This window comes from Vulpes vulpes, chromosome X (genome assembly GCF_048418805.1).
Source record: "Vulpes vulpes isolate BD-2025 chromosome X, VulVul3, whole genome shotgun sequence".
In the NCBI taxonomy this organism is placed as follows: domain Eukaryota; kingdom Metazoa; phylum Chordata; class Mammalia; order Carnivora; family Canidae; genus Vulpes; species Vulpes vulpes.
Window position 1 is genome coordinate 92,484,685 of NC_132796.1, and position 26,253 is coordinate 92,510,937.

Here is a 26,253-nt window from a genome sequence, read left to right on the forward strand (position 1 = left end):
ATTTCTATTGATTTTATCTTTTCCCGGGATTGGGCCATACTTCTTTTCATGCTTTGAAATTTTTTGCTGAAAACTTTGAAAGCATTTTGAATATTAATGTGGTACATGTGAAGATCTGATCCCCCCTCTCCTTCCCCTGCCCATATCTTGTTACTACTAAAGTTTTAAGTTATAGTTGTTTGTTAAGTGATTTTTCTAAACAATTTTTGTAAGTACTCTATTCCTTGTTGTGTGTGGCCAATGAAGTCCAAGGGTCAGTTAGTGTTTTGACAGTTTCTTTAACCGCCTGTAGCCAGAGAAAGAAAAAAAAAATCCTTGCCATTCTTGATACACTGGCTTTGTCCTGGGCACTCCTTTAAAGCTTAGCCACATTGTTTACAATTCTGCCTTAGTCTTCACTTCATACTTATGCAGGACCTGAAGGTGAGTCAGAAGTGAAAGTTTATGGTCTTCAATAATATTTTCTGTGCATGTACTCAGGACTGGGAATGTGTGTGACTTTCTCAATTTCCTGGAATATTTGGGAGCTTTAAAAAATCCATTATACCCACATATAGCCCTTTTTATAACCTCTTCCTTCCCATATGTCTTGGCATGTCTATTACTTGTCTTACCTGTTGTCCCTTGACACAGTCTGCTGTGACAATACTTGTGCCTATAGATATTTTTGGTAAATGCTGCCTAAACAGTTGTTCCAGTCCTGAGAATACAATGAATCATGTGAAACAAAGGCAAGTCCTTGTGTCTGTTCTTCAGGGAGCCATCAGACAGGTAGAAATGGCCAATAACAAGTCTTTGAGAGTAAGTTTTGTTGCTCCTTCTGTTATTAACAATTTGCTGCAGTAGTGTGGGCTACCAGTCTCAGAGCTGCTGCCAATCTGGAGGTGGGGGATGATAGGCAGGCAATTTAAAATGCTACATCTATCTCTTACCATATAGCAGCTACTTCTTTTTTGCCAAGCCTTCCCTGGATGTTTTATGTTTTTGAGTAGATTCCAGAGTTCTGCAAAAGTTGATTCTGTTTTTGCCAGCTCATTAGTTGCTTTTGTGGAGGGATGGAGTGCTGTAGTTCCCTATTGTAGTTCACCATTTTTGGTGATGTCACTATCCTGTTCATTTGTTTTTAAAGAAAAATTATTAAGTAGCAGATGTGAGTTTTTCCTTTGCTGTTTTGGAATGCAGATCTACTTTCTGTATAAAGGAGGTCTGTTTTCTAGGTAGCTTTCCTCTAATGGCTGACTGGGAATTCTGACAGGGAAGTCTTTATGATGACAGGAAGGACTGGTTGCTCGGCAAGGCTTGTTTTACAGTGGGTAAGCTGAGAACTGGCTATCTGGCAATGGGCCCTCTAAATGCCCAGTGAGAAAGGATATTTCTTTGAGAAGCCAATATCCAAACTAAAAGTCTTAACTCTTTCCATGGCATTCAATTTTTTTTCAGTTAAAAGCCCTCTATTTTATTTTTTAAAGATTTTTATTTATTCATTTGAGAGACTGAACAAGAGAGAGTGTGTGTGTATCTTCTACACATTTTTAAAAAAAGATTTTATTTATTTATTTGAGAGAAAGAGAGAGAGCACACAAGCTGGGTGGAGAGGCGGAGGCAGAGGGAGAAGTAGACTCCCTACTGAGCAGGGAGCCGGATGTGGAGCTCAATCCCAGGACTCTGGGATCATGACCTGAACTGAAGGCAGATGATTAACCGACTGAGCCACCCAGGTGCCCCTAAAAACCCTCTAATTTAAAAAAAATGTTATTTTGCTTATTGGCAAATGCTAGTAACTACTACTCTGGGCAAAGGATTTGGGGAGGAAGATAGTGGTGGAGACTGATGCAGCTGTTTTGTCTTACAAATATTCAATTAATTCCCCAGTTTAAATCCCCACCTCTCATTTTTGCTCCCTTCTGTACTTGCTGACTCAGAGCCCAGAGTATCTCCAGGGTTCTGCCTGGCAGACTGGCTTCCATTTCCTCCATAGCTTCCTCATAACATATTCTAGACTGTGGTTTTATCCATCTGTTTCACCTGCCAACTTACTCACATCCACTTTTCTTCTCCCAGAAATGTGTTGGGATCTCTTATTGGCAATATCTTCACCTTTATCTCATTCTTTTTCCTGTTAGAGGTTTATTCCTTTATATACTGCTGTGCTTTTATTTTAATGGACTCTAGGAGGGATTGTGAGGATGTACCTTGTCTAACATCTTGAACTGGAGTCAACAAATAGTTTTGAACACCTTTCCTGTCCCAGGTACTATGCTAGGTGCTAATGGTGGAAATATGAATGAAACTTACTTCCTGGTGTCAAGAAACTCATAGTGTAGTAATGGATGCAGTCTTATGCAATAGATATTAAAATAAGACTTTTCCTGTTTCAGTTTTAGATAAGAATTCAAAGCTGAAAACAAAGGAGTCACATTTTCTAAAGAGAGGTGATACACCATCTTTATAGAATTTGCTAAAGGACAACTTCCAAAATATGATGTCACCCCTTAGGCTACTACTTACTCCAAAGACATGTAAAGAGAAGCTAGGATATTGATTGGGAGGAAGGTGGTAGAGAGGATGGTTTTGAAGAGAGTTGTGAGAATGCCTTGGAGTTTCTTATGCTCTTGGGAGCGTGAAGGAGACACTTCCCACTCCCTTAATTGAAAATGAAGCTACAAGAGAACCACTAAAGGCTTGATGTATATCTCCTGGAGACTGACATTTGCATGAATTGGCAACTGACTTAACATCTGAAAACAAAGTCTTAAGAGAGAGGTCATGGCTAAATCAGCCTGTGACAACAGAGGAAAGAGAGTACTGCGTTTGCAGGAAGCTGTACTTCTCCAACATATGGGCAAAGCTGTCTGTTTCCCAGGGGCCATAAAGAGTCAGCATGGTAGGAATTTAGAGTTGGGTCATGTTATAAGGGATATCCTCTAGGAAGGTTACTCAGAGGTATGAAATGACCCCAACAGAAGAAGGGACTGATAGAAACCAGGGACAGAGGTGTTGAAAGAGGCCAGCCAGAGTAGATGTTACCCACATCAAGGGAACTGCAGGTGAGAGAACCTCAGTGACAGGGGAGTTCCCAGTAACTATCCAGAGAAAATATCAGCTTTGGACATCTGTGGCACTCTCCAATGCCAGGTGAAAACAGAACCAGTGACGGAAAGCTTGTTTTGGCTCGTCCTTATAGTCCTTCCCTGTTCTCCAACCCTAGAGGCAGGGTTTGAAGCAGCGCAGTGATTGGTGGAGAAAGGATAGAAGAGAAAATGGATGAGGGGGGGAAGCCACCCATGCTCGTTATCCTTTCCCCACTACAAGTTTCCTGGTGGAACTGAGAGAGGAGAGAAACTTGAAAATAAGTGATGGATTAAAGCTGTGATATATCAGACTGGACTGGAATTTTTAATGCCTAAAAAACAAAACTATTTTTTAATATCTGAGAGTGACTGAAAAAGGTATGAGCTCTGTCTGAAATTTCATGCAGGGGTGGGGAAAAATGATTCCACAGAGCTTGTGGTGTGAAGCAGTGGTGTGAAAGAATTATATTGCTTTCTGCTTACACCCTACTGTGTCTAGCTCATTCAATAAACTAGTTTATATAAGTGCCACACTATATGTATAGTCAAGGTTCAGTGAGTGGTACCACATAGGAGAAAGCAATAAACTCTTCCCAGGGAGGCCAGGAAAGGCCTGACACCTTTTCTCAGAGGAGTTAGTGCTTGAACTGGATTTTAAAAACCAAGAAGGAATTTGCCAGGTAAGGATGGGGTGAGAGGACATTCCAGGAAAAGGGAATAGTGTGTACAAATGTAGGTGTATATGCGTAAGTACATGTAGTTCAGTGATTCTGAATCACTGTAGTATAAATCACAGCTGGATAAGGGAGGGAGATAGGGTAACATTTAGGAATCTGCTTATGAAATGCCTTTTTTTTTTTGAAAGTGACAGGGCCAGAAGAGCCTAGTATTTTAAGCAGGAGAGTCACAGGATCATATTTGCATTTTAAAAGATCACTCTTGTCACAGTGTGGTAGGTGGATTGGTGGGGATTGTGGGGCCTGGGAAGCAATGCCAGGTTAAAATTGAGTCAATAAGATCTCTTGATTATCTAGAAATATCCTAATAATAGACTCATCTATTTTATTTTTTTTTAAAGATTTTATTTATTTATTCATTCATGAGAGACACAGAGAGAGAGAGGCAGAGACACAGGCGAAGGGAGAAGCAGGCGCCATGCAAGGAGCCTGATGTGGGACTCGATCCTGGGTCTCCAAGATCACACCCTGGGCTGCAGGCAGCGCCAAACTGCTGCGCCACCAGGGCTGCCCCTAGACTCATCTATTTTATTTTATTTTATTTTATTTTATTTATTTATTTATTTATTTATTTAGACTCATCTATTTTAAAAAACATTTTGTCTACATAGAGTAGGTTCCCAGCTTGAGATCTGAATTTGTCTGGGCTTATGCAATGAGCTGCAGGGATGGGTAGCTATAAGTCTTTTAGTATGGGGCCCTGTAAGGACTTGTAGGGGCCAAGACAGGCAGCCCCCAGATGGACCACTTTGGCATATTGATTATTTTAAATAAAAATTACTTAATGTTAGAGGCAGTTAGTTAGGTTCTAACAGGATACCTGGAAGCCAGCAAAGATGAAGTCATGGCCAGCTATTGCGAAAGTCAAAGGCCTGTCCTGGCAGCACACTGTAAGAAGCCAGATCAAACCAGACAGGCTCAAGATGGCAGGTACCCTGACAGGAAATCCCTGACCAAATAAGGAAGAAAAGGTGTGAAACCCTGCTTCCAAGAAATCCATGCCCCGAGTAATGAATATTCCACCTTCTAGTTAACAACTATCAATAAGACATAGAAACCAAAACCCCAGGGCTCACTCCTCTCTCGAGTTCACCAACTTTCACATCTCAAGAGTGTACTTTTGCTTTAACAAACTTTCCCACTTGTGTTGCTCATCCATTGTGTTATATCCATCCTTGAATTCTTTCTCATGACAAAACCAAGAACCTTCAGCAACATCTTTGAGATGGGCTGTGTCGAGAGGTCCCAGGGCCCAGGGAATCCCCAGTTCACCTGGCAACATTAACAGACAACCTGTGCAAGAAGGACACACAGACCCTCCTCTGTCCCCCTGAAAGCAGGAAATAAATCTCTCATGTGAAAGGTACCCTTCCTATACCAGGAGGTAGAGACATCCTTATCACCAGAAATGGGAAATTTAGAGCCAAGGAGGCTATATAAAGAACCCTTGTTGCTTTTTACTAATTTACTACCCCAGCCCAGATTCTATTTAGAAGTCCTTACTAATTGAAGCTTCCATAGTTTTCCTTGTCCTGTAAATTCCTCACAGATGTATGATTACTTCATCTAGAAAGGATAAAAACTGTCTGCCTTGGTCATTTCTTTAGGTCTCAGTTTCATAATTGGATCTCTGTACACATGTAATAAAACTTTGGGTTTTTTTCTCCTGTTAATCTGTCTCGTGTTAATTGAATTCTTATTCCGGTTGGAAGACCTTGAGGGTACAGAAGAATTTTTCCTTCCCTTCAGACTCCATAAAGAGAACTTACTCTAAGGCAGTGATTTTTTTTTTCTTGTAGTAAGTTTTATGCCCATGTGGGGCCTGAACTCACGACCCTGAGATCAAGAGTGGCATGTTCTACTGACTGAAGAAGCCAGGTGCCCCAAGGCTATGATTCTGAACCTGGGGTTCAGGAATAGAATTCACAGGGTCTGTGAACTTGGAAAGGAAAACAGTTACATCTTTGAAATTTAACATTTCTCCCAATTATGAGCATAGGCAACAAACCACCATGGTAGTAGCAGTATCTGTGACTCTGTCATGGATAGGCATCACAGATATTTTTATATCACATTGCAATTTTATTCAGATGTCTCAAAATATTATTTACTCATGCACTATTTTGAATTATTGTGCTGTTACACTTGCTGCTAGATCATCTATTTAATGTGTTAATAAAAAGCTGCATTACCATATAAAATTTGTGTTAAAATAGTTTTATAACAATTTCAATGTAATTGGTTTCCTTTGTAATCTGATGCATTTTATTTGATACATTTAAGAATATTATTCTGAGAAAGAGTTCATGGAGTTCAACAGACCACCAAAGGTGTGCATGGCACACAGAAAGGTCAGGAACTCCTGTTTAAGGAAAAATCACCCAAATTTGTGTTCCTGTCCATTTACACGTGAGACTGAGTAGTGTAGGGGTAGAAAAAGAACCTTTCTAGGTTCCTGGCTAACACACCACTGTAATAAAAGACAGATTAACAGGAGAAAAACAAACATAAGTTTAATAATATGTATACCTCTTGTGCACATGGTACATACTCAGGTATATTGAACAACTCCCCAAAATGGCCCAAGCCAACATTTTATTTTTTATTTTTTAAAAGATTTTATTTATTTATTCATGAGAGATGCAGAGAGAGAGAGAGAGGCAGAGACACGGGCAGAGGGAGAAGCAGGCTCCATGCAGGGAGCCCGACGCGGGACTCAATTCCGGGACCCAAGGACCATGCCCTGGGACAAAGGCCGGCGCTAAACCACTGGGCCACCCAGGGATCCCCCCAAGCCAACATTTTAAATACCATCACCAGCTAAAGACAAAAGTAGATTTTGGGGTTGTTGAGGAGACCAGTTTTGGGAGGTTACCAGGAAAATCACAGTAAATGAGAGTGTGGTTGTTATGCCAATTTAACTCCTTGCCTTCTCCACTGTTAAGAGTTTCTAGAGATTGAGTAACTCTCCTCTTCTTGGGACAGAAGGAGATATTCTTACAAAGAATGATTTCCTTTATAAATGTAAATTTCCCTCACAAAAGGGTAACTTCTACTCCATTTGCCCAGCTTTTCCTGTGTCTGCTGTTTCTTAAAAATAACCAGGAGAAAATAATCCTTATGCCAAAGAGGCATATTTTGGAGTGGCAAAATCTGCTCCCATTCAGGAGTCTATGATGAAAGTGATATCTGCATGCTTCCAATAAGAATAAAGAAGCTTTGGGATGCCTGGGTGGCTCAGCGGTTGAGCGTTTGTCTTCAGCTCAGGGTGTGATCCTGGGATCTGGGATCGAGTCCCACACTGGGCTCCTTGCGGGAAGCCTGCCTGTGTCTCTGCCTCTCTCTCTGTCTTTCATGAATAAATAAATAAAATCTTTAAAAAAAGAATAATGAAGATTTAGTTCACCTATACTACCCACTCTTCCTCCTTTCACTAAAAAAGATTATAGAGCAAAAGCAGCCTCCTTCCCCATTTGTCCTCAGAACATTCTATAGAGGTGACATTTCTAGATTCCAGTGCTTCAGCTTCAGTGAGACATCAAGGAGCCTGGTGGTGTAATTGGGGCTCAGGGGTGCAAAAGCACCTGGCTCTGGGAGTCCTAAATAAACCAGGCCCAGCCATTCCAAAATCCAAAGGCAGAGAATCGAATGGTGGTGAAACAAGAAAGGGATTTATTTCAGAGAGGCCACCACCAGGAAGGCAGTGGACTAAAGTCTCAAAGACTGTCTCCAAAGCGATGAAAATCCTTCCAGGTTTACATAAAGAAAATGTGGGACAAAGATTGATGGATACGTGCAGGGGGGGCAGGAAAGGTCAGGTCGATCATTGTCTTGGGATCAGTCACTAAGGGTCTTGCTGGCTCAGGGCCATCCTTATTGCTTGAGGGAGCAATTTTAGTTCCTATTATGGGATGCTTTTCTGCAGGGTCTTTTGCCTGAGTTAAGAGATAAGCTGGAATGAACTTAATCGATTAGAAAGTTTAAGATCAAAATAGAAGTAGTTGAAGTCCTCTTTCAGTAAGAAATGGCAGATGCTACCTGGTAAAGGACAGTGGTGCCTGGCTGATGCCATGATGCCCAGCAGAGAGAGTGAGCAGGGGAGGTGGAAACAGAGTAGCAGAAACCACTTGGTAGCTGATTAGACAGCTGGTTAGAGTTGTTGGTGCTAATAGATGATATCTACTCCTCAGGCACATCTAGAAACACTCTGGAGGGCCCTTAAACCAAAGAAACTGGGGTGTTGGGTGCACTGAATGGAAGAACCAGCAAAGTTTGGTGATTATGTTTAATAGGACCTCTAGTATCCACAGGCTTAAAGAGGCCTGAAGAAATTTGGTTTCTGAAGCAATTTATGTGGGAGTGAGAGCAATCATATTGGCTTTTATTATTACTTTTTTAGCTAAGAGATAAAAAACTTAGTGAACTCCCCTTTTTTTGTTCAGTGTTCCATCACTTGAAGATCCTCTACATGTGTTTACAGAAATATTTTATGACCTGAGAATAACTTCAAAGGCTGAGAGCATACTTCCCCCAGCATTTGCTTTAGAGCTCACTCGAGCAATCAGTTCCTAGCTTCTAGAACAAATCTTAGTTTTCTTGAACAGCAGTATCATCAGTCACTTGCTGACGTATATTTGAATGGAAAAAGTGCCAGGTGTTTCAACTTCATCCCCAACAGGTTTACAATGAAGCTGTCAATAGCTCATTGTTGGTTTAGAAAGGTGGTTTTTTTTTTTTTTTTTTTTTGGGTTGTTTGTTATGTGTATAAAAGGAATTCTTTAATCCCTTGGGTGGAGATGTGCCACTGTAAATGCTGCTAGCCTGTGACAAAAAATGCCAAGTTTACCATCAGCTGTGTCCACTGAGATTTATCAACTATAAATTGAGAATCCTTGCATTACAAATGCCAGGTATTCTTTAAAGTAGCCATTGTATTAAATAAAATGATACGTGACAAGTGCTTAGAACAGTGCTTATTGGCACAGAGCAAGTGTTTGATAAATGTTAGCTATCATCATCGTCATCACCATCATCGTCCCTCCCCATGAGCATGGATTTGAATAGTACTCCCTAGGTTCCTGTCCTTCTGTATAGAGCATGTATGTGAGCAGAGGAAGGGAAGAATTAGACAAAGGAAGTCTTGTCACCTAGGTGTGTGCTTGCTTGTATGGTTACATTTCAATGGAAAAGGAGATAAACTCAAGGTTCAGCTTGGTATGGGATTCATTGGTTTAGGAGAACAGCTTCCAAAACTTTCTGTCGAAAATTAGTCCTGCAAGATCCCTAGGAGAAAAGAGGTCCCTTGTCAAATAGGTTTGTGAAGTACTGTATACTTTACCTTTTCTTCAGCCCCCACCTTGGAGAGTCGTAATGTCCTTTAGCACATTAAGTGAGTTAAGAAATCCCTCAGAAAAAAAATTTAATTTTTTAAACTCAGTTTGACAAAGATCCTTGGCTATATAACTCCTCTTTCTTGTAACACTTATTAATATCCCCAGGCACTAGTGTTCTATATGTAGTAGGGTGTTCTGAGATAATTATATTTTTTCCTCTTCAGAGAAATGATGTGTCAGTCACTCTCCATGCAGGCAGTCAGAAAGGTATCCTGCAGCAGGTCTTCAAGTGGCCATGTCAGTTATGAAGATGTTCATGACAGATGTACAGAAGTCTGGAGCAGAAGTCCAAGGATGGAATAGACTTACATGACCAACCCCTCTCTCCTGAGATTTAGAGGTAGGAGGATCTATCAAGGTAGAGAAGAGTGGCCCTCTTCAAGGCCTAATGCCAGGAAAGGATAATTGGACTCATGAAATAGTTACCAACAATTTAAAGAGAGGCTGGTCTGGTGCTCTGGCCCTGGTGCTGAATGGAGAAGAATGAATGGGATGGTGGCAGGACTAACAATGAGTTTGTAGCAGCCAGTATAGAATGAGCATGCAGGGACTAGGACTGTCTTACCACCTGAGGAAGTCATTGGCTGTGAAATGAAATTGCTGGTCCCTAAGAGCTGTAAGGAGATCCAGATTAGCTTCTTTACTTTCTATGGCTACTGTTACAAATTGCCACGAATTTAGTGGCTTAAAACAACACAAATTTGTTATCAGAAGTTTGAAATGGCTCTCACAGGGCTAAAATCAAGGTATTGGCAGGGCTTGTTTCTTCTGAACCCTGTAGGGGAGAATCTATTTCCTTGCTTTTCCCAGCTTCTAGAGGTTGCCTGCCTTCCTTACCTTGTGGTTCCCTTTGTCCATCTTCAATGCCAGAGATATTGCATTTTTCTGATCATTCCTCTGTAGTCACCTTTCCCACTGACTCTAATTTTTTGCCTCCCACTTCCACTCATAAGGATGTGGGGCCCACCTGGATAATCCAGGATAATCTCCCTGTTTGCTGATTAGTAATGTTAATTTCATCTGCAACATTAATTGTCCCTTTCCAGGTGACCTATCATATTCCATATTAGGTTCCAAGGATTAGGACTTCTTTGGTGGATGTGATGAAGGCTGTCATATGCTCTTTCTGTCAATACCCACCCACCAAAGATAACCAGTAATCTGACTTCAAACACTGTATCAGTTTTTATCTATTACAAACCACTCTAAAATTTAGTGCCTTAACATAACAACCATTTTATTTGCTCATAATTTTGTGGGTCAGAAATTTAAGCTGAGCTCAGCTGGGCAATTCTGCTTGTCTCACCTGTGGTCACTCACGTGATTGCAGTCATTTGGCAGCTTGACGAGGGCTGGATACTCCAAAATGGTTTCATACACATGTCTTGTGCTTGGTGCTGGCTGTCAGCTGGGCCCCTCTCTCTCCATATGGATATTTAATCCTCTAAGAGGTTAGACTGGGCTGCTTTTCATGGACATCTCAGGGCAGTCAGAAGGCAACAGCAAATTGCTCAGAAACTGTATAATGTTACCTCCACTATATTCTTTGGGTCAAAACAAGTCACAAGGCCATCCCAGATTCCATGGGTGGAGAAATAAACTCTACCTCCTGATGGTAGGAGCTGCAAATTTTCACCACATTACCATAAGTTAATTTTGCTTGTTCTTGAACTTCATGTAAATGGAATCATTTATAGGAAAGTACTCTGGCTTCTTTTGTTCAGCATTATGTGTATGAAATTCAACTATTTGTTTAAAGATTAATTAATTTATTTGAGAGAGAGAGACACATGGAGTAGAGGAAGAAGGAGAGAATCTTTAAGCTGACTCCCCACTAAGCATGGCCTGACATGGGGCTTGATCTCAGCACCATGACAGCATGACCTGAACTGAAACCAGGGGCTGGACACTTAACTGACTGAGCCACTGAAGTGCCTCCAATCATGCTTTCTCCAATCAGTAGATTGTTCTTTTAATATATATATTATTCAACCATATATATATCTCATCTTCATTATCCATTCATCTGTTGATGGACATCTGGGCTCTTTCCATATTTTGGCTATTGTGGATGTTGCTGCTATAAACACTGGAGAGCATGTGCCCCTTTGGATCACTATTTTTGTATATTTTGGATAAATACCTAGTAGTTCAATTGCTGGGTCATAGGATAGTTCTATTTTTAACTTTTTGAGGAACCACCATACTGATTCCAGAGTGGCTGCACCAGAAAAGTATAGGACACTTATGAAAAAAATTGAGGAAGACACCAAGAAATGGAAAAACATGCTATGCTAATGAAATGGAAGAACAAATATTGTTAAAATGTCTATGCTATCCAGAGCAATCTACACATTCAGTGTAATCCCTATCAAAATGCCACCAGCATTTTTCACAGAGCTGGAACAAATAACCCTAACATCTGTATGTAACTAGAAAAGACCCCAAATAGCCAAAGAAATGTTGAAAAAGAAAACCAAAGGTGGAGGTATCACAAGTCCAGACTTCAAGTTGTATTACAAAGCTGTAATCATCAAGACAGTAGGGTATTGGCACAAAAACAGACACATAGACAGACACAATGGAACAGAATAGAGAACCCAGAAATGGACCCTCAACTCTATGGTCAACTAATCTTTGACAGAGCAGGAAAGAATATCCAATGGAAGAAAGACAGTCTCTTCAACAAATGGTGCTGGGAATACTGGACAGCAACATTCAGAAGAATGAAACTAGACCACTTCCTTACAGCATACACAAAAATAAATTCAAAATGGATGAAATACCTAAATGTGAGAAAGGAGTCCATCAAAATCCTAGAGGAGAACACAGGCAGTAACCTCTTTGACTGTGGCCACAGCAAGTTCTTGCTAGACATGTCTCCAAAGGCAAAAATGAACTATTGGTTCTTCATCAAGATAAAAAGCTTTTGTACAGCGAAGGAAACAGTCGACAAAACCAAAAGGCAACCTAAAGAATGGAAGATGTTTGCAATGACACATCAGATAAAGGGCTAGTATCCAAAATCTATAAAGAACTCATCAAACTCAACACCCAAAGAACAAATAATCCAATCAAGAAATGGGCAGAAGACATGAACAGACATTTCTCCAAAGAAGACATAGAAATAGCTAACAGACATGGGAAAAAATGCTCAATATCACTTTTCATCAGGGAAATGCAAATCAAAACCACAATGAGATAATACCTCACATCAGTCAGAATGGCTAAAATTAACAAATCAGGAAATGACAGATGTTGGCGAGGATGCGGAGAAAAGGAAACCCTTGTACGCTATTGGTGGGAATGCAAGCTGGTACAGCCACTCTAGAAAACAGTATGGAGGGTCCTCAAAAAATTGGAAATAAAGTTACTTTATGACCCAACAATTGCACTATTAGGTACTTACCCCAAAGTTACAAATGTAGTGATCCAAAGGGGCACCTGCATCCCAATGTTTATAGCAGGAATGTCCAGAATGGCCAAAATATGGAAAGAATCCAGATGTCTTTCAACAGATGAATGGATAAAGAAGACATGGTATGATATACAATGTATTACTACCAGCCATCAAAAAAAAAAAAAAAAAGAAATCTTGCCATTTGCAATGATGTGGATGGAACCAGAGGATATCATGCTAAGCAAAATAAGTCAATCAGAGAAAGACAATTTTATGATTCCACTCATATGTGGAATTTAAGAAACAGAACAGAGGATCATAGGGAAAGAGAGGAAAAAATAAAACAAGACAAAATCAGAGAGGGAGACAAATCATAAGAGACTCTTAATCATAGGAAATAAGCTGAGGGTCGCTGGAGAGAAGGGGGTGGGGGGACGGCATAACTGGGTGATGAACAACTGGGTGATGATATGTGATGTAATGAGCACTGAGTATTATATAAGACTGATGAATTGCTGACCTCTACCTCTGAAACCAATAATACATTATATGTTAATTAATTGAATTAAACAAAATTTTAAAATAAAGGGAAGAGACACCTGAGTGGCTCAACGGTTGAGTGTCTGCCTTCAGCTCAGGGCCTGATCCCAGGATCTGGGATTTAGTCCCACATCAGGCTCCCTGCGAGGAGCCTGCTTTTCCCTCTGCCTATGTCTCTGCCTCTCTCTCTCATGAATAAATAAGTAAATCTTTAAAAAAATGAAGGGAAAAATGGTGAAGAGCATGGAAGCTAACTATTATTAATAGACAATATAGAATTTAAGGTAAAAATAATTACTAGAGATAAAAAGGGAAACTTCTTACAAATAAATGTTTCAATTCACCAAGAGATATAACAATTAAAAATGTTTATGTTCACAATAACACAGCCTCATAATTTAAAAGCAAATATTGAGAGTACTATAAGGAGAACCAAACCTACAATCATAGTGGTAGATTTCAACATACTTCTCTCAATAATTGACAATATAGGCAGAACAAAAACTCTGTCTCTCTGTCCATGTGTATGTATATGCATAAATATAATTTAGACAACAAAGAATAAATGTGTTTTTAGTAAATTTCAATTCTGGAATCACTTTAAATATATAAAAAAGTTGCAAAGATAGGATAGAGAGTTCTCATGTCCTCCTCACCAAGGTACCCCAAATATGAACATCTTAACTAACCATAGTACATTTGTAAGAACTTAGAAATTAACATTGGTACATTGACTGTTAATTAATGTACAGAACTTATACACATTTCACCAAGTTTTCCACGAATGTTCTTTTTTGTTTGCAGTATCCAATCTAGAATAACACGTTCATTTGTCATGTCTCCTTAGTTTCCTTCAAAATGTCACAATTTGTCAGTCTTCCTTTGTATTTCATGACCTTGCTAATTTTAAATGGCCAAGTATTTTGTAGAATATCCCTCAGTTTGGATTTTTTTGATGTGATGTTTTCTCATGATTGAAATCTCAATTTCCCTGAGGTTCTGGGTTTTTGGAAAGAATTCCATAGAAGTGAAGTACCCATCTCATTGCATCATAATAAAGGTTATGTGATTTCAATATGACTTACCTCTGGTGATGTTAATTCTAATTGCTTGGGTAAGTTAGTGTCTGCCAGGTTTTTTCACTGTCAAGGTACTATTTTCCCCTTTCTACACTCTATTCTTTGGAGTTGAGCCATTAAGTCAAAGTCCACACTCAAGAAGTGGGGACTTATGCTCCCCTTCCTTTAGGGTGGAATATTTACATAATTTATTTCAAAATCTTTTGCATGTGAGATTTGTTCCTTCTCCCCCATTTATATATTTATTCAATCATTTATTCATATCAGTATGTACTCATGTGTATTTATTTTATTCTCTGAGTTATAATCTAATGTTATCTATTTTTTCAAATTGTACAGTGAACAAATTTCAGCAAATGAAATATCTATAGTACTATATCAAAAACTGCAGAAAAAATTGTTTTCAAGTATACAGGAAACATTTATCAGATATCATCATGAGCTGGGCCATAATGATACTCCTAACACATTTCAAATAATTGAAATCATAAAGAATGTAGTTTCCAACCTTGATGCAACTAGATTAGATATCAATAATAAAAATACATCTAGAAAATCCCCATATTTGGGCAATTAAGAGTTAGATTTTAGAATAATCCTTGGATCAAAGAAGATATCATAATGGAAGTTAGGAGATACTTTGAACTTCACAGCTATTATATATAGCTGATTATATATATATATGTTTTAATATACAACTGTGTATATATACAACTCTATCTCTCCATATATAGTCATATCAAAACTTATGAGATGCAGCTAAAGTGGTACCTGGAAGGAAAGTTAGTCTTTTTTTTTTGGAAGGAAAGTTAGTCTCAAATGTCTATATTAAGAAGAAAGATTGAAATTTAAAGAGTTAGGCTCATTACATTAAAAAAATAGTCCAGGAACACCTGGGTGGCTCAGTGATTGAGTGTCTGCCTTCAGCTCAGGGTGTGATCCTGGAGTCCCGAGATTAAGTCCCACATCGGGCTCCCTGCATGGAACCTGCTTCTCCCTCTGCCTATGTCTCTGCCTCTTCTCTGTGTCTGTCATGAATAAATAAATAAAATCTTTAAAAAATTCTTAAAAAATTAAAAAATAGTCTAAATATTGTAAAAGGAAGAAAACAATAAAGCTGATGTGAAAGACAAAATATGTTGGACAATTAAGAGATAATTTTATTCATGCTATTGCAATCAGGTGAGTGTCCCTTAATGAAGAATGTCTCTAAGAAAAGGAAGAGGGTCTGGGGTTTTGTAGAGTCAAGTAAACAAGGGAAATGTGGGTAAATCTTATGGGAGTCATGAGGAAGGATGGAAATGAATCTTTTCTGAGGCATTGAGGAAGGGTAGAGGTGGGTCTACTCTTGGCATACAAGAGGCAGAGTGGTCCACAAGTGAGAGAGAGAGTACAGGGTTCAGATGTTTAACATTGTCAATAAGAACATAAGTTATTGAAATAGAATAAAAATAGTAATACAAAAGTGGACTAACAACATCAAAGTTGCTCCTTCAAAAAGACTAATAAAACTGACAAATCTCTAGCAAGACTGATCAAGAAAAAAAGAAAAGATCTAAATAATCCATGTTAGAAATGAAAAATGATACATCATACATATGCTGCAGCCATTAAAGAGATATATTATAAATACTCAAATAGGCACCTTTGATCAAGTTGGAAAATTCTTAGAAAAATATGACTTATTAAAAGTGATTCAAGAAAAATTAAGCAATTTTATTCCTACTCACCCTTGTAGGCCTTGTCTTTACAAATTGAAGAAAATTTGTGGAAGCTGTAAGGTTTTTGTAAACACTCCTCCTTTCTACAGTATTAGGTATAGGAAGGGAGGTAGGTTTGGGAGCACCAGAATTCTTTTTCTTTGGTTCTTTCTTTTGAAAGGTTACAGTGTAAGGTTGTTCCTCTTTCCTTGTCTGGTTGCTGTTGGTAAATTTCGGGTAACTAAAACAAGACTATTTTTTTTCTTAATTTAGTGACAGATCTTAGCACAGAATATAGCAGAATAAAACAGAATTACATAATTTCAACCCTCCTTCCTCCCAGTTCTTTTTTTTTAAGTTTATTTATTTATTTAAGTAATCTCTACACCCAACATGGGGCTCAAACTCATGACCTAAGATCAAGAGCCACATGTTCCTCTGACTGAGCCAGCCCAATCTTATACAGTTCTTCTATGATATACCTTATAAAAGCCAAACCTATTTTATGGTAACATACAAAGAGGAGCAGCCAGTGCAGCCATGTGTGTTGCTTTCTAATAGTCTAACGCGTAGGTTAAAGATGAAAAGAATCTGGAATAGTATGTGGTCAGAATGTAGCTGAGACCAGTGATCTACAAATGCTTGTTCGCAGATCAGCCTCATCAGGATCACCCAGAGAGCATTTGGTCTGGGGCCAGTCCTGGAAATATGCATTTTATAAGTCTATTGGGTGATTTTGTAGGATATTTAGGCTTGGGAATGCTATCTTATCTTATCTCTTAAGCATTGATTATTTCAACTATGCTATTATTTTTAAGATGACTCTTCAGTAAATTCTGGAATGCAGGAATTCTGTACTTGTAATAAGACTGAAATGTAAACTGGTAAATAAGACCATTCTAGAGAACAATTTAGCAATATATAATAAGGCTGGAGGTGCATGCATGGGGAAAATTCTACTTCAAAGCACATACAGATAAATACCAGCAGACTCTTAAACTATTAAAATGGATGAACTGGTTTATAGTTATTAACATGGAAAGATATAGAAAACATCATGGAAAGTGGAAAATGCAAGTTTGAAAAAAGTTGATACTATTTACTGCAGATAATACTATCTTGTTTATGAATAAATATATATTCATAAAAGCATACACAGGAGTATATACACAAACTTGGAAAGAGAAGGAGGAAGCAAAAGAGGGAGAAAAAGTGATATAGGGGAGCTTTAGTTGTATCACTAACATTAAATTTCTTAAAAGGATCTAAAGCAAGTGTGCAAAGTGTTGATAAAAATTTTAAATCTACCACTTCCTAGCTGTGTGAGCTTGGACAAATTACTTAACCTTTATGAGCCCCAATTTCTTTATTTGTAAAAGGAGATAATAATTGTACCTATAATTTGTGGAGTTATTTTGAGGATTAAATGAGGTGATACATACATTTTTTTTGCATAGTCACCATGTAAGCACTCCTTAAATCATAGCTGTTACTATGAGTGACCATCAAGAAAGTATCAACAGCATTGGAAACAGGTGCATTCCAGAGAGAGATGACATGTGGTGTTTCAGAGCAGAAGCACCCGTAGGGGCCCAGGGCAGGCTGCCCCCAAATGTACCACAATGACATAATAATTATTTTGAATTAAGTTTACTTTAAAAATAGCCTATGCAAGAAACACTCAGAACCTCCTCTGTCTCCCTGAAAGCAGGACATAAATCTCTCATGTGAAAGGTACCCCCCTCCCTGCACCAGGAGGTAGAGAGACATTTTTATCACCAGAGAGGGGGAATCTAGAGCCAAGACGTCTGTATAAACAAACCTTGTTACTTTTTACTAATTTATTACCTTATCCCAAATTTTGCTTAAAATTCATTACTAATTGAAGAAAACACAAGTTTTCTTTGTCCTGTCAATTCCTCACAAATTTATTGTCTCTTTGTCTAAAATGTATAAAACCTGCCTGCCTTGGTCATTTCTTTGGGTCTCAATTCCTTGGGTCTCAATTTCATTATTGGGTCTCCATGTGCAGGTAATGAAACTTTGGGTTTTTTCTTTCCCCTGTAACTGTTGCATATCGATTTACTTCTTCAGCCAGCCAAAAGAATCCTGGACAGAGGAAATTTTCTTCCTCTCCTTCACATCTCTGGTGAGGGCCCAGTGCTGAGTGTGCACTTGGGCAGAGAGAACAGGGCAGAAATGTGGCCTTTACAGCTGCTCTGAGGGGTATGGGGTCCGTCTCCCCTGCAGAGTTTGTGTGAGTTTGTGCTTATTAGGTTAGTGGGTAATGAGTGCTGTCACCTGGCACAAAGCGCTGTATGATCTGAGTTCTTCTAAACTCTAGTCCCAAATTTCCAGAGAATGGGGTGACACCTCCAGAAAGTGGTCAGTTGTCTTCCTTGCCACTACCTTGTGGGAAACAGGACAGCAGTGGGGTGTGGAATCCAGGCATTGGCAGAGTTTGTGAAGAAGTCACCACCCTCTCTTCTCAGACTTGAGGCAAGTCTGGAAGGATAACTTATTTCTTCTATCAATCTCTTTATGGGCCTGTCCTTTTCAAATTAGGAAGATTTGGAAAAAGTCCTACTAGCTCTCCTTGTTGCCCATTCTTTTTTTTTTCTTTTTAAGATTTATTTATTCACGAGAGACACACACACACAGATGCAGAGACACAGGCAGAAGGAGAAACAGGTTTCCCATGGGGAGCCCAATGTGGGATTCAATCCCGGATCCCGGGATCACAACCTGAGCTGAAGGCAGATGCTCTACTGCTGAGCCACCCAGGCGTCCCCCCATTCCTTTCTAATAGCAAAATGTAGTTCACTTGAGCAAGGCTAACAAAGGTTGTGGAAAACGGTTCCTTAAGTGGCATTTCAAAAGAGGCTGTGAGATGGTGTGGGGTTGGGCTCATCCATCTCGCCCTCACTGGTGAAAAACAGAATATGACCTTACCTCTTCCTGTGTATTCCATCGTTAGCTATCACCTATTGACCTTTAGGTACCCAGTGTCCTCAAAAGTCTCCTCCCTGCCATCAGATCAAAACTGTGGAAGGAGCCTCGGTGTCCATCGAAAGATGAATGGATAAAGAAGATGTGGTTTATGTATACAATGGAATATTACTCAGCCATTAGAAACGACAAATACCCACCATTTGCTTCAACGTGGATGGAACTGGAGGGTATTATGCTGAGTGAAGTAAGTCAATCGGAGAAGGACAAACATTATATGGTCTCATTCATTTGGGGAATATAAAAATGGTGGAAGGGAATAAAGAGGAAAGGAGAGAAAATGAGTGGGAAATATCAGTGAGGGTGACAGAGAATGAGAAACTCCTAACTCTGGGAAACGAACAAGTGTAGTGGAAGGGGAGGTGGGCTGGGGATTGGGGTGACTGGGTGACGGGCACTGAGGGAGGCACTTGATGGGATGAGCACTGGGTGTTATGCTATATGTTGGCAAATTGAACTCCAATAAAAAATATACAAAAAAAACCCCAAAACAAAACCAACAACAACAGCAAAAAAAAAAACCAGAACAGTAGTCCTTTTACATGATAGTATACATTAATTTATATTAATGATATAAATGTATTTCAGAGGTGGCACTATTGGTAAGCTATTTCTAAGAATGGCTGGGGCAAAAGGATCATTCTGTTTCTTCCAAGTCTAGCCCAGTGATTTTTCTCAAAGACTGTGCCCCCAGTTTTTCTGGACTATTCAGCTTGTGCTTGGCCTGAAAGAAACAGCTGCTCACAGATCTGCCACCCAGTTGGTTCCTGCCCTTCTGCTTCAGCCCCAACTTTCTGACTCTCAGATCCTAGGGGATTCTTTTACATGTGGATCTCCAGTTATATTAGAGCAATCCGTTGGAGACTATTGCCTCCCCATTGAATGGTTTTGGCACCTTGTGGAAAATCAATTGACCATAGTCCATTCCTCTTTGTTTCACACCAAGACACTTGGCCAATGACTCGTCCGTCCTTGCACTCCCTGCCAAGTGCAGCAATCCAAGCATGACTTGCCAGTCTGCTGGAGCTCAATGTCCCAGTCTCCACTTCACTTCCTCAAGTTCTCCAGGGCATCCTGGAATGTGAGCAGATGTAAGAGATTGTGAGTACGAGTGTGTTTGTGGCGGAAGTGGGGCTGGAAAGACTTAGAGTTGTGAATGACTCCAGTGAAAATGTTCAGTGGTGATGTTGCTTACAGATACTTGAGAACTAACAAGGGGAAAGGAAATACAAAAATCCAGTTTGTCTGCATAAAATGAATTTATGAGATCCACTTTCTCTTCATGGCTAATTTTACCATACGCCCAATAATAACTGTGTGTTGTCAATATGGGTTAGATGAAATCGATTGTAAGTTATATTTACTTACAATGTGACATTGTGTTCAGCTATGCTCACACTGTGTTTATTATCTACTATGGTTTCCGACTGGTGTATTCTGCTCACGTGGGGGAAAAAATTCAGGGAATGTGACTGTAGTATTTCTGAGATTAACTGCCCAGGTGCCTCCTTTTTTTTTCTTTTGGCATCTGCTGGGCAGCTATATTGCTGAGGTCACTGTGGGTGCATAGTACCAGAAAAGAAAGCAAATGTAATAAAAGGTGTAAATTTTCCTAAAGCAGTATAAAACTGTTCCTCAGTACTCAGCATATATAGCTTATATTTACTGTATATGCTTTTTCTCTTTTCTATTTACCACCTTTGATTCTTGGGAGATTAAATCTCCACAAGCGTAGATACATACTAAAATGATGAATTTTAAAATGTTATTTTCCTTCCTTTATCATCAATGATTATCATTTAAAGTTGTTATGAAACCTTTGTGACAGAGGTTATACTAAAATTGAAAGTATATGAACTTACTGAAAATCATGTAAAAATTAGCTATGTTTTTAATGTGGTTTCTCAGATTGATTAATTTATGCAATTGAATTGTTCTGCTCTCTTGTAAACATATATTCACACTTTGCAAACTTGCACACCTGCAAAGTAAAATGTGGTGGTATTTGCGTATTATCATTGTTTCATCAAGAATGATAACTCAGGTTACTTTTAAAATCTCACTTTATAGGTCATTGTATATCACCTTCCTGTTTTAACAATGGAAATTGATTCCACAAAGGTCTTGAAGGTCAAAAGTATCTTAAATTTAATAATTTTAAAACATCTTGGCATTTATGAAATGTTGCATTAATTTAGGAATAGCTTGAAGTTGTTATAAAGTTTAACATTGTATGAGAGCACTTCCCCTAAAAATAGATGCATTGGTTTGGATATGGTGATTTTTTTTTCTTTTGGGATGTGTGTGTCTCTTTAAAAAAATTACTTTTCTTTGGATTAAAAGCATGACAAGGATATTGCCTTATGGGTTTTAGTCTGAATTTTAACCAGGATTATAAGAATAATGGAATAGTTTCCATTTCTCCCCCTTCCTCTCCCTTTCCCCTATCTTTCATGATTCCGTTGTCCCCTCTCTTTGGCATTTATAAGCACTGGCATGTACCTGGAACTGTGTTAAGTGCTAGGGATCCAGAAATGGAAGTATACAGTGTTTGTTCTCAAGGGATTAAGTCTAGTTGATGAGAAAGAAGAATTAAAAAAACTAACTATGGTATTAGTTGTGGAGTGGTCAGGAAAGTCTTCCTGGAGGAGGTGACAGCTGAGCAGCAAGGATGTGTGAGAGATGACAAGGAGATAAAATTCATCTTATTTGGAATATTGATGGCTTTTTTTGGGCTATGATAACTTTCTTTATACAAAAATGGTAAAATCAGAAACCCCAGGGCTCCATCCCTCCATCAATGATGTGGCAAAACCTGTCAGAGTCAACTTTTACAGAACTCTGGAGTCCAGTTGAAAATTTACGACAACCAGTACAAAGCTTAATGAAAGAAGCAGGTGCTTTGCAGCAAGAGAGGTTTCTGATGTTTTAGTTAAAAAAATTATTTTTCCTGATTTTTTAAATAATTTGCTTACCCTTGTCCACATACCAGATTGGAGGTGGCCATGAACCCAACAGCCTGTTGCAAAGTACCCAAGGGAGCAATACCGACCTTATTCTCAAAGAACCATGATTGTGCATTTCCATCTGTCTGGTGGCTCTCTGAAGGACTGGTGTACAAGGGCTTGCCTTTGTTTTGCTCAGCACAGAGTGTTTCCAGGTCTGGGGCAGCTGCCCAGATGGCATTTGCCAAAAAACACTTAAAAGCAAAAGAATTGGCCATAGCAGCCTGGGGAAAGGGCTAACAGGACAAACAAGAGACAGATAAAAAAGGCTGGGAAGAGAGAGTGAGAAAGAAGGCATGTGGGGGATAGGAGGGCTTTTTTTTTTTTAAAGAGAAATTATGTATGTATGTATGTATGCATTTATTTATTTATTTTTACTTGAGAGGGAGGTGGGGAGCAGAGAGAGAGGGACAAGCAGACTCCACGCTGAGTGCAGAGCCCAATGCAGAACACGATCTCGCAACCCTGAGCTCATGACCTGTGCCGAGATAGAGTCCCGTACTTAACCGACTGAGCCACCCAGATGCCCCAGAAATGACGGCTTTTAAGAACATGTACCCAAGACTGGAGGCATGGTCAGAAAAGGCCTAATCTTCAGAGAAGATCCCAAACTTTCACCACTAGCTGACCCTCAGGCTCTGCACAAGCAGGAAGTAAAGGTGAAATCAGTGTCATAAAGGGCCTGTCTATGCATTGCAGGAGTGTCCCAACATAGAGACAAATTTCAAAGAGTGGGGAGCTTTTAAAATTTAAAATTTAAAATAATTTTAAAAAATTATTTAAAAAATATTTGGGGGCTTCAGGTGTTTATAGATACCCTGTCAATACATTAGCTGACCACTGAGCTAATGAAACACAGACTTCAGTGGCCATATATGATAAAAAAATTAGAAACTTTACAAAAATCATTTAGAGAAGTAACTAAAGCAATGACTTCAAACAAGCAGCAACAACAAGCAAAACAAACACTGAGCTAATTTTTGTATAGGGGGTGAGGTAATAGTCTACCTTCATTTTTTTTTTTTTACATGTGGATCTCCAGTTATATCAGAGCAATTCGTTGGAGACTATTGCCTCCTCATTGAAAGGTTTGGGCACCTTGTGGGAAATCAATTGACCATAGATGCATGGGTTTATTCATGGACTCTCAATTCTATCACATTGATCTGCTTGTCTTTATGCTAGTACCACTCTGCTTTGATCCTGTAGCCTTGTGTAGTTAGTTTTGAAATCAGAAAGTGTGAATTCTCCAACTTTATTTTTTTTTCAAAGATTATCTTGCCTATTAGGGTCCCTTGCTCATGTTATTTTGGGATCAGCTTTTACATTTCTGCAAAAGCAAAAGGCTACTGGGGTTTTAATGGAGATTTCATAGAATCTGTGGATCACTTTTGGTGAGTGTTGCCATCTTAATAATATATCTTCCAATTCATGAGCACAGGATGTCTATTTTTTAGATTTCCTTTAACTACTTTCAACAGTGTTTTGTAGTTTTCAGTGTGTAAGTCTTGTACCTCTTTGGTTAAGTGTATTCCTAAATGTTTTAGTCTTTTGATGCTATTGAAAATGGACTTATTTTCTTAATTTATCTGGAGATGGAATTGCTAGTATAATTTTGACATGTTGGTCCTGTATGTCACTACTTTGCTGGATTTATTAGTTTTAGTAACTTTCTTGTGGATTCCTGGCAAAATTTTATATATAGGATCATGTCCTCTCATGTATCTCTATACAGAGATAGATAGAGTTTTACTTACTCCTTTCCAATATGGATGTCTTTTTTTTTAAAATTTTTATTTATTTATGATAGTCACACACAGAGAGAGAGAGAGAGAGAGAGAGAGAGAGAGAGGCAGAGAGAGAAGCAGGCTCCATGCACCAGCAGCCCGACGTGGGATTTGATCCCGGGTCTCCAGGATCGCGCCCCGGGCCAAAGGCAGGCCCTAAACCACTGCGCCATCCAGGGATCCCCAATATGGATGTCTTTTATTCCTTTTCTTGACTAACTGCTCTGGCCAGAAGTTCCAGGACACTGTTGAACAGCAACGGTGAAACTGGAATTCTTGTCTGTACCTGTTTAGTGGGGAAAACTTTGAGTCTTTTACCCTTGATCATAATGTTAGCTGTTGGATTTTCATAAATGCTTGTTTCCAGGTTGAGGAAGTTCCTTTCTATTTTAGTTTTTGAGATATTTTTCTCATGAACATGTGTTGCATTTTTTTGGATGCTTTTTTTCTTTTTTGGTATCTACTAGATGACCACATGGGTTTTTTCCTTCATTCTAGTAATGTGGTATATTATATTAATTGATTTTCATTTATTGAGCCACTTTTGTTTTCCTAAGATAAATTCCATCTGGGGAATCGACCTTTTTTAAACATTATATGATCTATCCCTTTTTTCATTTTATTTTTTAAAGAATTGAAAGCAAGATCTTTTTTTTAAAAGATATTATCCATTTATTCATGAGAGACAGAGAGAGAGGCAGAGACACAGGCAGAGGGAGAAGCAGGCTCCACGCAGGGAACTGGACGTAGGACTTGATCCCAGGACTCCAGGATCACGCCTTGGGCTGAAGGCAGGCCCCAAACTGCTGAGCCACCCAGGGATTCCCCTCCTTTTTACATTTTAAATCTTTGTCTGATATTTGAAGAAAGAGCCACTCTAGCTCTCAGTTGGCTACTGTTTGCATCAAATAATAGTCTTTTCCATCTTTTTACTTTCAACCAGTGCAACATATATTTGGATTACGTCTTTAAAAAATTATCTATTCTATTCATCTCTGCCTATAAATTGTAATCTATTTGCATTTAATATAAGTAGTGATAGCAAAGGACTTCTGGCATTTTACCATTTGTTTTCTAAAAAAATGTCTTATATCAGGGGGGCCTGGATGGCTCACTCCATTAAGTGTCTGATTCTTGATTTCTGCTGAGGTCATGATGTCATGTTCATGAGATCAAACCCCAAGGCTGACCCTGCTCAGCAGGAAGTGGGCTTGAGATTCTCTCTCTCCCTCTCCTTCTGCCCCTCCCCCCTCAGTCTCTCTCTCAAATAAATAAATAAATATTTCAAAAAATAAAATCAATTATATTATATCTCCCTCTACCCTAATTCCTCCACTACTGCCTTCTTTTATGTTTCATTGATTCCTTTTTTTTTTGGTAACAATTTTTATTTCCTTCTCCTTTCCTTTTCTGCATATTTTTAAGTTATTTTCTTAGTGTTTGTTCTAGGGATTACAAGTAACATGTTATTTCATACAGCAAATTTTAGATTAATACAAACTTAATTTCAATTAATATACAAAAATCTTTCATCCTATACAGTTTACATTGTTATTGCCACAAAATACATCTTTATACATTGTGTACCCATGAAGACGGATTTGTATTGTTTTATGTAGTCATCCTTTAAATCATATATTACAAAAAGAGGAGTTATAAAATGCACGAGTACTATTTTTTTGTATTCATCTATGTAGTTACCTTTAGTATGTAGCTTTATTCCTTCATGTAGATACCAATTATTATTTAGTGCAGCTTAAAGCACTTTTCCAGCATTTCTTACAGGGAAAACCCAGATTATTAGGGGAACATCTACTCTAAAAGAAGAAAAGAAACACCTTCTGAGAATAATTGATCAAGTAAACATGAGAGTGAATTTATAAGGAGAGTTCAGGGCATTCATGGCTCAATCACTGGATTTCTTTTCTTTTTTTTTAAGATTTTATTTATTTATTCATAAGAGACACAGAGAGAGGCAGGGACATAGGCAGCGGGAGAAGCAGGCTCCATGTAGGGAGCCCAATGTGGGACTTGCTCTCGGGATCCCGGGGATCACGACCTGAGCCAAAGGTAGACCCTCAACCATTGAGCCACCCAGGTCCCCCTGGATTTTCTTAATGAAAGGGACTCCAAGATCATCTGTACAGGATGACAAGGTAAGTGTATAGACAGTGTGACTGAGTGTATTGAAGGTTTGAAGTTGTACCTAAGAGTTATGGGAGAGGGAATTGAGATAAGAATAGAACTGTACCCATGTATGCAACTCTACCACCCAACTAGGAATTCATTTCACGATGCTGGGTATTGTCCTTCTGAAGTTCTTAGAAACAAATTCTTCTGTAAGCTCACGGCAGTGCCCACAGTGCAGCCATCCAGCCTATTCGCTCTGTAGGGGGCGCTCTGCAGAAGGAAGTAAATCCCAGCAGGCCTTGCGTGATGACTCAGAGGTTGTCTCTGTGACGTCTAACACCGTTGCCTGGTAGGGGTTGGTGTGGTGAGGGCGTGTGCTTTACTCTTTGTGAGGAAAGCAAG

General features: G+C 39.0%; 1 protein-coding gene across 1 annotated transcript in view; it reads left to right on the plus strand.

Annotated features, from left to right (window-relative positions):
• The first annotated feature begins 19,732 nt into the window (after positions 1 to 19,732).
• SH2D1A (SH2 domain containing 1A) overlaps positions 19,733 to 26,253 on the plus strand; it is a 42,148-nt gene continuing 35,627 nt past the window's right edge. Inside the window, exon 1 of the mRNA XM_072744138.1 lies at positions 19,733 to 20,020. The gene's annotated coding sequence lies outside the window, so the exon portion shown is untranslated. The remainder of the gene's footprint in view (positions 20,021 to 26,253) is intronic.